This window comes from Cornus florida, unplaced genomic scaffold, assembly GCF_030987335.1.
Source record: "Cornus florida cultivar Cherokee Brave unplaced genomic scaffold, ASM3098733v1 CherokeeBrave_3.0.0_Hap2_Chr11, whole genome shotgun sequence".
In the NCBI taxonomy this organism is placed as follows: domain Eukaryota; kingdom Viridiplantae; phylum Streptophyta; class Magnoliopsida; order Cornales; family Cornaceae; genus Cornus; species Cornus florida.
In genome coordinates this window covers 68696015-68713331 of record NW_026775581.1, presented here as the reverse complement: position 1 = coordinate 68713331, position 17317 = coordinate 68696015, and the positions used below count along the sequence as shown (strand labels likewise).

At 38.6% G+C, this 17317-nt stretch overlaps 1 non-coding gene across 1 annotated transcript; it reads right to left on the bottom strand.

Moving 5' to 3' along the window:
- Nucleotides 1-19: 19 nt before the first annotated feature.
- Nucleotides 20-92, bottom strand: TRNAA-CGC (transfer RNA alanine (anticodon CGC)). Its single transcript has one exon. It is a non-coding gene; the product is annotated as a tRNA-Ala (tRNA).
- Between the last annotated feature and the right edge of the window lie 17225 nt (nucleotides 93-17317).

The window sequence follows — 17317 nt, the reverse complement described above, 5'->3', positions numbered from 1 at the left end:
GAGCCAAAAAACACCCAATTGGAGGTGCGGGGAATCGAACCCCGTGCCTCTCGCATGCGAAGCGAGCGCTCTACCATATGAGCTACACCCCCTTTGTGGTATTTGTTGAAGTTTTCTTTAATCAATAATAATAAAAGATGTAGCCCAGGTCCCTTTTTTTTTTTTTTTTTTTACTATTCTTATCGGCCCAGTCCATATGTAATCAATTTTTAGTATTACTCTTTCGTTTCCTATCAGCCCATTCCATAATACTACTCTTATACAAAAATAAATAAATAATTTATTTTGAGATTCCAACGACTGGTTAGACTATTCAATATTGGCATGTTTGGTAGGATACGTTATAATGGTAGGACCCTTCAACAAAATTTATTTATTTTTATTTTATTTTTTTCTTAAGCAAAGGGTGCAATAAGATGCTACTACACTAACGCTTATTTGGATATTTTTTTATGTTTGCTTGTCGTATTACAAAGTAAAATTTAATAAAAATAATTTATTCATCAATTTTAGATAAGTCATTTTACACGTCCCGCTCAATTTGAGAAGAAACCTAGTGTCAAAATATATTGCATACTTTCTCCAAATTTAAATTATTTGTGGTTAATAAGCTCTCATGCACTTAAGGATTCATGGAAATACGGCACACTTGATTAAAAGAATATTGTTATATCATTACTCAACGACAACAATTCATTTGCACCATCAAAAGCGTAGTCGTAGCATTAAAATTGTGAGAAAAGCGCAGAATGGTAGGATTTATGGTCTAGTCCAGTCTCTACACTACTGTGTCAAAAGTCGTGTCTTCTATCTCTCTTGCTACCCTTAACAAATTGTTGTTTAAACACTGACAGGTTTCAGCATGAAAAAGGGTGACTACTCAAGAATGATTGCAAGTTCATTGGGTCAAGGGTATTCCTCGTCACATAACTGATTAGTTTTCAACTGAAGTAGATAAACTTGAGTACAGAGGGAGGCCGGACTCACCTCGCCTCGAGCTTGTGTAGTTGCTCCCTCCCCTTGACCTTGACATGTTTCTTCATTAACTACCTCTGGTGATCCAAGAGGACGACTGTTGACGTTTTCTTCTACAATTTGAAATTGTCCACTTCTCACATCTCTGTCATGGTCCACATGCTCATCTACAAGTTGGTCAATTCAAGTCCATTGGGGTCCTTAAGTTCCCAAATGTTGAGTGTGGGAATTTCATATTGAATGAACCTGAGGTGTCCTTGGTACCCTCCTAAGAGATCCTCAAAGGCATTGTGGTGTCTGCCCTTGGGCCATCTTATGGTACGAAATTGATCAGTGTTGTGTTGAATGGATCGTAGGCGAAAATCTTGCCACGATAAAGGTGCATCCAACGGAGTATTGCATTGCAAACCACAACATTGGAACGAGGACATATGGACATAACAAAGTTAAGCCCTCGGGTAGATATATTTGTTTCAGTCCATTTTCATGTATCTGAAGAGAATATATCTCCAATTTGAGATTGGTCGAACTTGGTGGTTCGAATTTATGGATTCTAAACACTCTGAAGCTAGTTGTGTAGCGAATACTATCAAAAGATAACATGGTTGCAGACAAATCCAATGACAACCCTTTCTTGGCAAGTGGGTGTTGGAGAAAGCTCAACCCAATTTGCACAGTGCATACTCAAATTCGTAGAAAATTTATTTTAAATCAAAACAGAACAAACCAAAATGATTTAGAAACTATACTCATAATGCAAGGTGACCAAGTAACTCTTGGAAGTAGAATGTTTTCAAATGAGAACAGTTTTTAGAAACAAATCAGCAGTCCGTAGAGGAGAGAGAAACCAGGGCAACTTGAAATAAAAATTTATAAAAAATTCATCTTGACATTAATATATGGCAAACTACATTTTTTTGAAAGCTGACTCTTGGAAGTATCAAAGTAGACAATTTTGTACTGTTTTGATGTCGGGAATTCGGCCAAGTAATTTCATAAAAATTTACTCACGAATAGTGACACAAGGCTGGACAGCAGCTATTGTCGATTTTTTATAAAAATATGTACTTGTCCAAAACTAACAAAATTTTACAGCAAGATTGTAGATTAAAACCTGAGATAAAAAATTTTGTAGCAACTGGAACACTACAGCTCTTGATAAAAAATTCGCATCAAAGAAAAACGAAAACAGAATTTGATAAGAAAGCTGGAAATGCGCCACTCCAATTTTAATAGCTGAATAATCACATTTACATTAAATTCTACATGGCACAAAGTATAGGTACATGCCCTAAAGTGCTTCAAGACGAGAGGAGTATCAAAATACAAGCCAAGTTATATGTGATCAAGACACACATGCTTTGAATCGAATTACATACTAGTGGCCCCAAAATAATAAGAATGCAAAGCATATAAAACATACATGTCAAGTTACATAGGTTTCTCCAAAATGACTAGAATTACGGCAACATAGTCCCTTCCTAGCACAAATTTACATAAAGTCATACATTGCTTTACACATGAGATGATTTGACAAAATAGCTAATTAGTCAAGCTAGATATGGCAAAACGATATCCAAAAGCTACGCCACGCGTCTTTAAACTTGTTGTGGATTTGCCTCCACTTCCTTCTCATCCTTCTCATTACCTAAAATTGTTAAGGGCTGAGCAACACTTGCCTAATAGAGACGGCTAAAATATACCTCCTATTACATTGTTAACAATTCCCCTTTCATCCCTTTCAGTTGGTGAAGATGTTGAATGCTTCCATTGTCCATTAGTAATGAACTTGTAGTAGTACCTAGAGATGACAAACAGTTCATTTCAGATGAAAATCTAGGTGAAACATATATTCCAGTATGTAAAATGTCTTAACAAATTGATCGCAGTCTTCCAGGGGTCAGAGATCCATAGATAGCTCCAGTTGTGGTTAGAAAGAGACTTACAACGATACCCAAAGAGTTGTACCTCTTCAGGCTTTGGCCCGCTTTCAACAGAGAGAGGGAGAGAACTTTATAACGAAATCTTATATCCCTAGCTTATCACAAAACTCGTAACCCCAAAACAACGAAAAGGAGGAATATTGGATTGGGGATCATGCTTTGAAGCGACAAACAAAATTTCATCAAAGACATGCGATATTGTATGTATGAATGAACAAGTGATCATGACAAAAGAGTACGCTTCGTGCCATGAACTAACTCTCACATTCAACACACTTACGCACAACTCACCCACATTGAAAACCCGTTAACACAACCCGGCACAGGACAACCGCCCGTCACCAGAAGGAAAATTGAGTACTATCTCTGGCATAGTTCAACCGCCCAACACCATTTGGGAGCCTAGTTAACTTAACCCTCTATGTTGGCTAATACAACAGGAAACAAGATAATCGCCCGTCTTCTGTTTTTGGCAAAACCTTTTTTTACAAACTTTGAAAATTCTTCAACCGCACACAAACCATCACACACACACACCATTATGCATGAGTGATGAATACTCATAACCAGTCCAGACTTCAATTTACCACAAGATTAATCGTTTAGCCGTTACAATGAAAGATGTTTTCTTCCCAACACCTATACAACATAATCCCATGCTAGTAATTTATTAACAAAGTAATAATTATATTAAACATATTAACCTATCGAATTAAGCATCAAGGGGAATTTAATGAATACCCTAATTTTATCATGAACACAAGAGTGAAATCACAAAACAAGGGCATGTTTACATTCAATTTGGTACATTGAAAAATAGGAAGGCATGCTAAACCAAATTCACCACGAAAAGCTCATGAATTCACCAAATTTTTTTACTCAAACAATCAAGTAATGGCAAGATACATGGTAAGCTAACTAGGGCAGTTTGATATGATAAAACACAAGTTAACATGCTATATCACAAGATTTACATAGAAAGTACATAGAAACTCACAATACCCAAGGAAATCATGGTTTAGACACCCCTACCTTAAGTTGAAACCAAAGTCCTAGGTTCGGCCCCAATAGTGTATGTGCACCAAACTGAATATAAATCCCACTGGTTTGTAGTCCTTGCAAAGTTCTCCATCTTTCGTAACGTACTAGCACACTTTCAAATTCCTAAACTAGGTAGATGAAATTCATGCTTGAATCGTGTAAAATTGTAATGTTTCAAATATATGTATATATTATTAGTCAAAGAAAAAGGAAAAGTCAAAAATGATGGTGGGACCCATCACCCACTTACAATTGTGGTCTAAAGACCACTTGGTCTCTCAAATCTCTCTCACTCTCCCGTAACTCTCTCTGCCTCCCTTTTCTTCTGCATTTTCTTTTTCATTTTGTACCAAACTTCAAGCCTAAATTTCTCCCACAATACTTGGAGTTTTTGGAAGCCGTTTGCGGCAAATCGAAGCCCACGACCAGGCCTTCGAATCCATACCAGCAATTTTAGTTTTGGTGTTCCCTAGTATTTTCAAAATTTGAGACCCATTTGAAAATTTTGCATCACATTTGAGGTAGGGGTTCTTAATCTATACAATCTTGTGCTTTAGTGAGTTAACTCATCTTAAATTGTTGTTTTGCATGATTAATTTGTATAGAATCTAGTAAATTGTTTGGTTGTTGTGCATATATATTAATTGTGTAATTATGTGTATTAAATGATCTATGTGAAGAACATGCCTAAGTGTGATTTTCATATGCCTATCATGCTAGATTTTTATTGTGTGAAAGTATGTTGTAATTTCCTTAGAAATTCTTGTGAATCATGCTTTGTTAATTAAAATTGAGCTAGTTGTGGGATGATGAACATGAACATGGCATAGACGCATCCATGCACTAACATTGGGCATGAAAATGGGAAAAAAAAAAATTGTTTTGACATGAAAAAGGGGAATTTTGGGAAGAAGTTTTATTTAAAGTATTTTGTGAGAACCCGGTCGCCGAGGTGGTACCAAAGAGCCAGAATGTTAATATAGCTTAAAGGGAACTAGGAAGATTGCCCTAGCGTGGTTGAACTAGCTGGGCCTAAAATGACGCCGCGGGGGTACCAAGGGTCAGGGACACTAGCCAATCATTCTTTCGTGTCGCTGCGGGGTCACCAAAGGGCGGGTTATATTAATAGTTTGAAAGTGATGGATTTGAACGTTGAAAATGGGGAGCGACATCGGCATGCATTGCATTTCATAGCATCATATTGTGTATGCTGAGATTGGATTTAATGTTGTACTTTCCCGACATAGTATGACCCCGATTCCTATTGTCCTATTCCTTATTTGGATTCACGGGGACACAAGAGGTGTGTCTTAGGCATCACCTACTGAGCAATTTTGCTCACCCCTTTTTATTTAACATTTTTTTTAGGAAACGGGAAAGAAGTGGCGGATGACGTTCTACTACAGACTTAGTATGGATTAGGAGCTTATTTTGTTGTTTTTGTACTGGGGTCTCACTATTTTTGTAAGACTAAGCATAATGTATTTTGTATAATGACTTATGGGCTTTTAATATTATAATTATACATATGGGCTGTAACTTTTATATAAATTGTCTAAATGTTGTAAAGCTTGGACATTTGATCTTAATCTTGTATTTTGGAATTGTAACTATGATTTCTGGATGATATGGTATGTGGATGTTCCACCATGTGATGAACTATGTTGAGGCATGATAACTGGATGAAAGGGATGCTGGAATGTATTATTTGCATGGTGTTGGGACAGGTTAGATAAATTTTGAAGGCCCAAGAGAGGCTATTGCATTTTTTTGCGTTTAAATAGGTGGTTGTAGGATCCCTTTTTAGCAGAGGTCATACCGAATTTTTTTTTTAATGGTATTGGTTTAGGGTCGTTACAAGTTTGGTATCAGAGCCTTGGTTCGAAAACCATTAGGACGACGGGTAGAGGCCTACCTAGGGTTGTCTGGGAAGTCATTTGCATTGTTAATTCCTTATTTGCAAAAGTGTTTTGCTACGTAAAAAGGTATGCTTAACTGTTTACTTGTTTACGTGTTTATGTGTTTATATGCTTATATTAATGTGTTTATTGCATAATATTGCATTCTAAGTGTTAGTATATCATCATTTTATGTTGAGTTGTACACGGTTGGACCTTAGTGTTATTGTTATTGTTATTGAACTGTTTTCTTTGTTTTATAGTACGATGTCACAGCATGAGGAACCCAGTGAAGTTGGCCCTAGGCTAACAAGGGGTGATGTTGGTGAGAGCTCTAGCTCTAATCCGGCAGAGCCAGTTAATGAGGACACACTTCTTAGGGATTTGATTGCCCCAAGAGTTGTTCCTACAAGGAGGGATAATGTGGAAGCACTTGTTGAAGAGGGTGAAAGTTTGGCGGAACTAGTATTGAATCACTTGTTACAGAGAGCCTTGAGGGCTACAATTGCTACACATCCGTAGCCGATACCGCAATTGGTACCACAACTTGTAGCCCAAGTTGAAGAGACGCCAGCACAGAAACGTCTGAAGATTATTAAAGGGTTTTCTCAGTTGATGCCAGTGATGTTCGAAGGTGGTGTGGCTCTAATGGAAGCAGATGACTATATGGATCAAGTTGAAATTCAATTAACTTCTATGGATGTGACGGATGATCACTTGAAAATCATCCTAGCCACTTACAAGTTTTCAAAGGATGCTAAGTTTTGGTGGAAGTCGATCACAAATCAGTATAAGATTGAAGATATGAGTTGGGATAGGTTCAAGGAGCTGTTCTATGAGAAATATTTTCCTGCCTCTAAGAGATGGGAGTTAAAGAATCAGTTTATTGGCCTTATCCAAGGCAATTTGTCAGTGACGGAGTACGAGAACAAGTTTACCTCACTCTCTCGCTTTACTCTAGAGATGGTGAGTAACGAAGTTGCCAACTCATATCTTCAATGTCGCCCGTCTTTTGTTTTTGGCAAAACCTTTTTTTACAAACTTTGAAAATTCTTCAACCGCACACAAACCATCACACACACACACCATTATGCATGAGTGATGAATACTCATAACCAGTCCAGACTTCAATTTACCACAAGATTAATCGTTTAGCCGTTACAATGAAAGATGTTTTCTTCCCAACACCTATACAACATAATCCCATGCTAGTAATTTATCAACAAAGTAATAATTATATTAAACATATTAACCTATCGAATTAAGCATCAAGAGGAATTTAATGAATACCCTAATTTTATCATGAACACAAGAGTGAAATCACAAAACAAGGGCATGTTTACATTCAATTTGGTACATTGAAAAATAGGAAGGCATGCTAAACCAAATTCACCACGAAAAGCTCATGAATTCACCAAATTTTTTTACTCAAACAATCAAGTAATGGCAAGATACATGGTAAGCTAACTAGGGCAGTTTGATATGATAAAACACAAGTTAACATGCTATATCACAAGATTTACATAGAAAACACATAGAAACTCACAATACCCAAGGAAATCATGGTTTAGACACCCCTACCTTAAGTTGAAACCAAAGTCCTAGGTTCGGCCCCAATAGTGTATGTGCACCAAACTGAATATAAATCCCACTGGTTTGTAGTCCTTGCAAAGTTCTCCATCTTTCGTAACGTACTAGCACACCTTCAAATTCCTAAACTAGGTAGATGAAATTCATGCTTGAATCGTGTAAAATTGTAATGTTTCAAATATATGTATATATTATTAGTCAAAGAAAAAGGAAAAGTCAAAAATGATGGTGGGACCCATCACCCACTTACAATTGTGGTCTAAAGACCACTTGGTCTCTCAAATCTCTCTCTCTCCCGTAACTCTCTCTGCCTCCCTTTTCTTCTGCATTTTCTTTTTCATTTTGTACCAAACTTCAAGCCTAAATTTCTCCCACAATACTTGGAGTTTTTGGAAGCCGTTTGCAGCAAATCGAAGCCCACGACCAGGCCTTCGAATCCATACCAGCAATTTTAGTTTTGGTGTTCCCTAGTATTTTCAAAATTTGAGACCCATTTGAAGATTTTGCATCACATTTGAGGTAGGGGTTCTTAATCTATACAATCTTGTGCTTTAGTGAGTTAACTCCTCTTAAATTGTTGTTTAGCATGATTAATTTGTATAGAATCTAGTAAATTGTTTGGTTGTTGTGCATATATATTAATTGTGTAATTATGTGTATTAAATGATCTATGTGAAGAACATGCCTAAGTGTGATTTTCATATGCCTATCATGCTAGATTTTTATTGTGTGAAAGTATGTTGTAATTTCCTTAGAAATTCTTGTGAATCATGCTTTGTTAATTAAAATTGAGCTAGTTGTGGGATGATGAACATGAACATGGCATAGACGCATCCATGCACTAACATTGGGCATGAAAATGGGAAAAAAAAAAATTGTTTTGACATGAAAAAGGGGAATTTTGGGAAGAAGTTTTATTTAAAGTATTTTGTGAGAACCCGGTCGCCGAGGTGGTACCAAAGAGCCAGAATGTTAATATAGCTTAAAGGGAACTAGGAAGATTGCCCTAGCGTGGTTGAGCTAGCTGGGCCTAAAATGACGCCGCGGGGGTACCAAGGGTCAGGGACACTAGCCAATCATTCTTTCGTGTCGCTGCGGGGTCACCAAAGGGCGGGTTATATTAATAGTTTGAAAGTGATGGATTTGAACGTTGAAAATGGGGAGCGACATCGGCATGCATTGCATTTCATAGCATCATATTGTGTATGCTGAGATTGGATTTAATGTTGTACTTTCCCGACATAGTATGACCCCGATTCCTATTGTCCTATTCCTTATTTGGATTCACGGGGACACAAGAGGTGTGTCTTAGGCATCACCTACTGAGCAATTTTGCTCACCCCTTTTTATTTAACATTTTTTTTAGGAAACGGGAAAGAAGTGGCGGATGACGTTCTACTACAGACTTAGTATGGATTAGGAGCTTATTTTGTTGTTTTTGTACTGGGGTCTCACTATTTTTGTAAGACTAAGCATAATGTATTTTGTATAATGACTTATGGGCTTTTAATATTATAATTATACATATGGGCTGTAACTTTTATATAAATTGTCTAAATGTTGTAAAGCTTGGACATTTGATCTTAATCTTGTATTTTGGAATTGTAACTATGATTTCTGGATGATATGGTATGTGGATGTTCCACCATGTGATGAACTATGTTGAGGCATGATAACTGGATGAAAGGGATGCTGGAATGTATTATTTGCATGGTGTTGGGACAGGTTAGATAAATTTTGAAGGCCCAAGAGAGGCTATTGCATTTTTTTGCGTTTAAATAGGTGGTTGTAGGATCCCTTTTTAGCAGAGGTCATACCGAATTTTTTTTTAATGGTATTGGTTTAGGGTCGTTACAAGTTTGGTATCAGAGCCTTGGTTCGAAAACCATTAGGACGACGGGTAGAGGCCTACCTAGGGTTGTCTGGGAAGTCATTTGCATTGTTAATTCCTTATTTGCAAAAGTGTTTTGCTACGTAAAAAGGTATGCTTAACTGTTTACTTGTTTACGTGTTTATGTGTTTATATGCTTATATTAATGTGTTTATTGCATAATATTGCATTCTAAGTGTTAGTATATCATCATTTTATGTTGAGTTGTACACGGTTGGACCTTAGTGTTATTGTTATTGTTATTGAACTGTTTTCTTTGTTTTATAGTACGATGTCACAGCATGAGGAACCCAGTGAAGTTGGCCCTAGGCTAACAAGGGGTGATGTTGGTGAGAGCTCTAGCTCTAATCCGGCAGAGCCAGTTAATGAGGACACACTTCTTAGGGATTTGATTGCCCCAAGAGTTGTTCCTACAAGGAGGGATAATGTGGAAGCACTTGTTGAAGAGGGTGAAAGTTTGGCGGAACTAGTATTGAATCACTTGTTACAGAGAGCCTTGAGGGCTACAATTGCTACACATCCGTAGCCGATACCGCAATTGGTACCACAACTTGTAGCCCAAGTTGAAGAGACGCCAGCACAGAAACGTCTGAAGATTATTAAAGGGTTTTCTCAGTTGATGCCAGTGATGTTCGAAGGTGGTGTGGCTCTAATGGAAGCAGATGACTATATGGATCAAGTTGAAATTCAATTAACTTCTATGGATGTGACGGATGATCACTTGAAAATCATCCTAGCCACTTACAAGTTTTCAAAGGATGCTAAGTTTTGGTGGAAGTCGATCACAAATCAGTATAAGATTGAAGATATGAGTTGGGATAGGTTCAAGGAGCTGTTCTATGAGAAATATTTTCCTGCCTCTAAGAGATGGGAGTTAAAGAATCAGTTTATTGGCCTTATCCAAGGCAATTTGTCAGTGACGGAGTACGAGAACAAGTTTACCTCACTCTCTCGCTTTACTCTAGAGATGGTGAGTAACGAAGTTGCCAACTCATATCTTCAATGTCGCCCGTCTTCTGTTTTTGGCAAAACCTTTTTTTACAAACTTTGAAAATTCTTCAACCGCACACAAACCATCACACACACACACCATTATGCATGAGTGATGAATACTCATAACCAGTCCAGACTTCAATTTACCACAAGATTAATCGTTTAGCCGTTACAATGAAAGATGTTTTCTTCCCAACACCTATACAACATAATCCCATGCTAGTAATTTATCAACAAAGTAATAATTATATTAAACATATTAACCTATCGAATTAAGCATCAAGAGGAATTTAATGAATACCCTAATTTTATCATGAACACAAGAGTGAAATCACAAAACAAGGGCATGTTTACATTCAATTTGGTACATTGAAAAATAGGAAGGCATGCTAAACCAAATTCACCACGAAAAGCTCATGAATTCACCAAATTTTTTTACTCAAACAATCAAGTAATGGCAAGATACATGGTAAGCTAACTAGGGCAGTTTGATATGATAAAACACAAGTTAACATGCTATATCACAAGATTTACATAGAAAACACATAGAAACTCACAATACCCAAGGAAATCATGGTTTAGACACCCCTACCTTAAGTTGAAACCAAAGTCCTAGGTTCGGCCCCAATAGTGTATGTGCACCAAACTGAATATAAATCCCACTGGTTTGTAGTCCTTGCAAAGTTCTCCATCTTTCGTAACGTACTAGCACACCTTCAAATTCCTAAACTAGGTAGATGAAATTCATGCTTGAATCGTGTAAAATTGTAATGTTTCAAATATATGTATATATTATTAGTCAAAGAAAAAGGAAAAGTCAAAAATGATGGTGGGACCCATCACCCACTTACAATTGTGGTCTAAAGACCACTTGGTCTCTCAAATCTCTCTCTCTCCCGTAACTCTCTCTGCCTCCCTTTTCTTCTGCATTTTCTTTTTCATTTTGTACCAAACTTCAAGCCTAAATTTCTCCCACAATACTTGGAGTTTTTGGAAGCCGTTTGCAGCAAATCGAAGCCCACGACCAGGCCTTCGAATCCATACCAGCAATTTTAGTTTTGGTGTTCCCTAGTATTTTCAAAATTTGAGACCCATTTGAAGATTTTGCATCACATTTGAGGTAGGGGTTCTTAATCTATACAATCTTGTGCTTTAGTGAGTTAACTCCTCTTAAATTGTTGTTTAGCATGATTAATTTGTATAGAATCTAGTAAATTGTTTGGTTGTTGTGCATATATATTAATTGTGTAATTATGTGTATTAAATGATCTATGTGAAGAACATGCCTAAGTGTGATTTTCATATGCCTATCATGCTAGATTTTTATTGTGTGAAAGTATGTTGTAATTTCCTTAGAAATTCTTGTGAATCATGCTTTGTTAATTAAAATTGAGCTAGTTGTGGGATGATGAACATGAACATGGCATAGACGCATCCATGCACTAACATTGGGCATGAAAATGGGAAAAAAAAAAATTGTTTTGACATGAAAAAGGGGAATTTTGGGAAGAAGTTTTATTTAAAGTATTTTGTGAGAACCCGGTCGCCGAGGTGGTACCAAAGAGCCAGAATGTTAATATAGCTTAAAGGGAACTAGGAAGATTGCCCTAGCGTGGTTGAGCTAGCTGGGCCTAAAATGACGCCGCGGGGGTACCAAGGGTCAGGGACACTAGCCAATCATTCTTTCGTGTCGCTGCGGGGTCACCAAAGGGCGGGTTATATTAATAGTTTGAAAGTGATGGATTTGAACGTTGAAAATGGGGAGCGACATCGGCATGCATTGCATTTCATAGCATCATATTGTGTATGCTGAGATTGGATTTAATGTTGTACTTTCCCGACATAGTATGACCCCGATTCCTATTGTCCTATTCCTTATTTGGATTCACGGGGACACAAGAGGTGTGTCTTAGGCATCACCTACTGAGCAATTTTGCTCACCCCTTTTTATTTAACATTTTTTTTAGGAAACGGGAAAGAAGTGGCGGATGACGTTCTACTACAGACTTAGTATGGATTAGGAGCTTATTTTGTTGTTTTTGTACTGGGGTCTCACTATTTTTGTAAGACTAAGCATAATGTATTTTGTATAATGACTTATGGGCTTTTAATATTATAATTATACATATGGGCTGTAACTTTTATATAAATTGTCTAAATGTTGTAAAGCTTGGACATTTGATCTTAATCTTGTATTTTGGAATTGTAACTATGATTTCTGGATGATATGGTATGTGGATGTTCCACCATGTGATGAACTATGTTGAGGCATGATAACTGGATGAAAGGGATGCTGGAATGTATTATTTGCATGGTGTTGGGACAGGTTAGATAAATTTTGAAGGCCCAAGAGAGGCTATTGCATTTTTTTGCGTTTAAATAGGTGGTTGTAGGATCCCTTTTTAGCAGAGGTCATACCGAATTTTTTTTTTAATGGTATTGGTTTAGGGTCGTTACAAGTTTGGTATCAGAGCCTTGGTTCGAAAACCATTAGGACGACGGGTAGAGGCCTACCTAGGGTTGTCTGGGAAGTCATTTGCATTGTTAATTCCTTATTTGCAAAAGTGTTTTGCTACGTAAAAAGGTATGCTTAACTGTTTACTTGTTTACGTGTTTATGTGTTTATATGCTTATATTAATGTGTTTATTGCATAATATTGCATTCTAAGTGTTAGTATATCATCATTTTATGTTGAGTTGTACACGGTTGGACCTTAGTGTTATTGTTATTGTTATTGAACTGTTTTCTTTGTTTTATAGTACGATGTCACAGCATGAGGAACCCAGTGAAGTTGGCCCTAGGCTAACAAGGGGTGATGTTGGTGAGAGCTCTAGCTCTAATCCGGCAGAGCCAGTTAATGAGGACACACTTCTTAGGGATTTGATTGCCCCAAGAGTTGTTCCTACAAGGAGGGATAATGTGGAAGCACTTGTTGAAGAGGGTGAAAGTTTGGCGGAACTAGTATTGAATCACTTGTTACAGAGAGCCTTGAGGGCTACAATTGCTACACATCCGTAGCCGATACCGCAATTGGTACCACAACTTGTAGCCCAAGTTGAAGAGACGCCAGCATAGAAACGTCTGAAGATTATTAAAGGGTTTTCTCAGTTGATGCCAGTGATGTTCGAAGGTGGTGTGGCTCTAATGGAAGCAGATGACTATATGGATCAAGTTGAAATTCAATTAACTTCTATGGATGTGACGGATGATCACTTGAAAATCATCCTAGCCACTTACAAGTTTTCAAAGGATGCTAAGTTTTGGTGGAAGTCGATCACAAATCAGTATAAGATTGAAGATATGAGTTGGGATAGGTTCAAGGAGCTGTTCTATGAGAAATATTTTCCTGCCTCTAAGAGATGGGAGTTAAAGAATCAGTTTATTGGCCTTATCCAAGGCAATTTGTCAGTGACGGAGTACGAGAACAAGTTTACCTCACTCTCTCGCTTTACTCTAGAGATGGTGAGTAACGAAGTTGATAAGGTTCGGAAGTTTATCTCCGGACTTGACTACAAGATGAGGCCGTTGTTAATAGCACAGGGTATCAAGGTTTATTCTGAGGTAGTGGAAAGAACATTGATACTTGAGGTGGAGGCCAAAGATAAAGATGCAAGAAGGGAACAGTGGAAGCAAAAGAAGAATGCAGGGTTATTTTCAGAGGGACCTTAAGGGAAGAGGAACAGGGTGGTTCGTCTCAGTTTCAGTCTGCACGATCTGCTCCTACCACTTCTTTGCCAGTTGGGTCTGATAGGAGTGGAGTCGTTTGTTTTCAGTGTCAGCAGCCTGGACATTACAAGTCCAATTGTCCCATGAGATTGACTTCAATTTCTTCAGCTCCGAAGGCTTGTTATGGGTGTGGCCAGCAGGACCACTTGATTCAAGACTGTCCGAGTCAGGGAGCAAGCACCACTAGTGGCAGAGGGTTACGGCAGAGGCCGTCACAGTTGGCTACAGTTCAATCAGGTTTCAGACCACCGCCACCACCACAGCCTGCCATATCTTCTCAGGGTTCACGACCAACTAGGAAGGATACTCCTACTGTGTCGGCACAGTAGTCTGGTGTTCAGATCTGTAGTTCTTAGGTACAGGCACTACAGGGACATGTTTTTGCACTTGCACAAGGCGATGCATCTTCTTATCCATCAGTTCTTTGAGGTATGTTTCCAGTGTTTGGTTCTTGGGCCCGTGTTTTATTTAACTCTGGTGCATCTTATTCTTTTATCTCATCATCATTTGCACTTGCATCAGGGTTAGAGGTCAGTTTTATGGATCAGGCGTTGTATGTTGATACGCCAGTTGGGTTTTCAGTGTCTTTGAGATGAGTTGTGCGGGATTCTTCCATTGTGATAGCTGGGCGGACCTTTGTGTTTGACCTTATCCTCCTGGAAATGACTAGCTTTGATGTCATTCTCGGGATGGATTGGTTAGCTTCCTTTCGTGCCACGATTGACTGTTTTAGAGGTGGAGTCACAGTTCGTACTCTCGAGGGAGACTGTTTCTTTTTCGTGGGAGATCGGAGTGATTCCCACATTTCATCATTTTATGGAGTTAGTGGACGGAGTCGTCGTGATTACTTCTTGGCTAGCCTTATAGCCGAAGAAGATGATATTGTGGAAGAAGATTATCCTGCAGTTGTTCGTGATTTTCTGAATGTGTTTCTGGAAGATTTGACAGAGTTGCCTCCACACAGAAAAGTGGAGTTCACTATTGATTTAATGCCAAGTACCACGTTGATTTCTATGGCACCGTATCGTATGGCACCAGTTGAATTGAAAGAATTAAAGAGGTAGCTTGATGATTTGAGGATGAAAGGTTTCATCTGACCGAGTGTGTCATCGTGGGGCGCACCGGTCTTGTTTGTTAAGAAGAAAGATGGTTCTTTGAGGTTGTGCATTGATTACCGGAAGTTTAATCATGCCACCATCAAAGAATAAGTATCCTTTGCCAAGGATAGATGATTTGTTTGATCAGTTGAGAGGAGCCAGTTATTTTTCGAAGATTGACTTAAGGTCAGGCTACTATTAGTTACGGGTTAGGGATGAGGATATCCCAAAGACAGTGTTCCGTACACGATATGGACACTATGTGTTCCTTGTTATGCCTTTTGGCTTGACTAATGCGCCAGCGACATTCATAGACTTGATGAACCGCGTCTTTCACGATTACTTGGACTAGTTTGTGGTAGTTTTCGTGGATGACATTCTCGTGTATTCACAATCTCGGGAGGAGCACAAGGTCCATTTGAGTATTATTTTACAGAATTTACTGGAGCATCGATTATATGCCAAATATGTGAAATGTGAGTTTTGGCTACACGAGGTGAAATTTTTGGGGCATGTTGTTTCAGAAGGTGGAGTGTCAGTAGATCCATTAAAGGTTGAAACAGTTTTGAATTGGGAGTAACCCAAGAATGTTTTTGAGATCTGGAGTTTCCTTGGCCTGGCGGGTTACTATAGGAGATTTGTGAAAGATTTCTCCCATTTGGCAGCCCCTATAACCCGTTTGACCCGGAAAGAGATCAAGTTTGTCTGGAATAAAGCTTGTGAGACATCTTTTCAGGAGTTGAAGACAAGATTGACTACAGCTCCAGTGTTGGTGATACCTGAACGTGGCTTGGGTTATGTGATCTATTGTGACGCTTCACGTGATGGTTTGGGATGTGTGTTGATATAGGATTGTAGAGTAGTGGCTTATGGGTCTCGATAGTTGAAGACTCATGAGCTTAACTACCCTACTCATGATTTAGAGTTAGTGGCAGTCGTATTTGCCTTGAAGTGTTGGAGACACTATTTGTATGGTGAAAGGTTTGAAATGTTTTCAAACCACAAAATTCTCAAGTACCTTTTCTCCCAAAAGGACTTAAAACAACAGACAGAGAAGATGGGTTGAGTTCTTGGAGGACTACAATTTTGACTTGCAGTATCATCTGGGCAAAGCAAATATGGTAGCAGACTCCTTAAGCTGGAAATATCGTGGAACTCTGGCCTATTTGGCTATTCAGAAATGGAAGATGCTTAAGGATTTGGCAGAGATGGGATTGTGTTATTTTGATGATGATGTTGACAGTGAGCCAACACTATTGTTTAGTCTGGTGGTTCCCATAGTTTGTCGTGACGACGTCTTACGGGAGTTTCACATTTCTCGCTTTGTAGTTCATCCAGGTAGTCCTTCACTTCAAAGTTTTGGGAAGGACTTCAAGCCTTAGTATGGCATTCCATCCACAAATAGACGGCCAGTCGGAGCGTACTATCTAGATCTTGGAGGATATGCTTCGAGCATGTGTGCTTGACTTGGGTGGTAGTTGGGAAGATCATCTACCGCTTGTTGAGTTTACCTACAACAACAGTTATCAGGTGAGTATCCAGATGGCTCCATTTAAGGTGTTGTATGGTTGACCTTGTAGGTCTCCTGTTTGTTGGACTGAAGTGGGCAAGATAGCTGCCTTAGGACCCGACATTGTACTTGAGACTACTGAGAAAATTAAGCTGATCAGACAGAGGTTACTTACAGCTCAGAGCAGACAGAAAAGTTATGCGAATAAGCAGAGACGGCCGTTATCCTTTGAGGTGGGAGACCACGTTTTTTTACGGGTTCCTCCACGGAAATGATTGATGAGATTTGGTAAAAGTGGCAAGTTGTTGCCATAATTCATTGGACCGTTTGAGATCTTGGACAGGGTAGGAGAGGTTGCCTACAGACTTGCTTTGCCACCGCAGATGGACAGAGTCCACAATGTCTTTCATATGTCGATGCTACGGAAGTACGAGCCAGATCTATCTCATATTTTGAGTTGGGTTGATGTGGACATTGATGAGGATGTTTCCTACGAGGAAGGACCAATTTAGATCCTTGACACACAACAGAAGGTGTTGAGAAACAAGACAATACCAATGGTGAAAGTTCTTTGGAGACACCACAGAGTCGAGGAGGCTACTTGGGAGCTTGAACATGAGGTTCGTTCTAAGTACCCAAAGTTGTTTTCTTC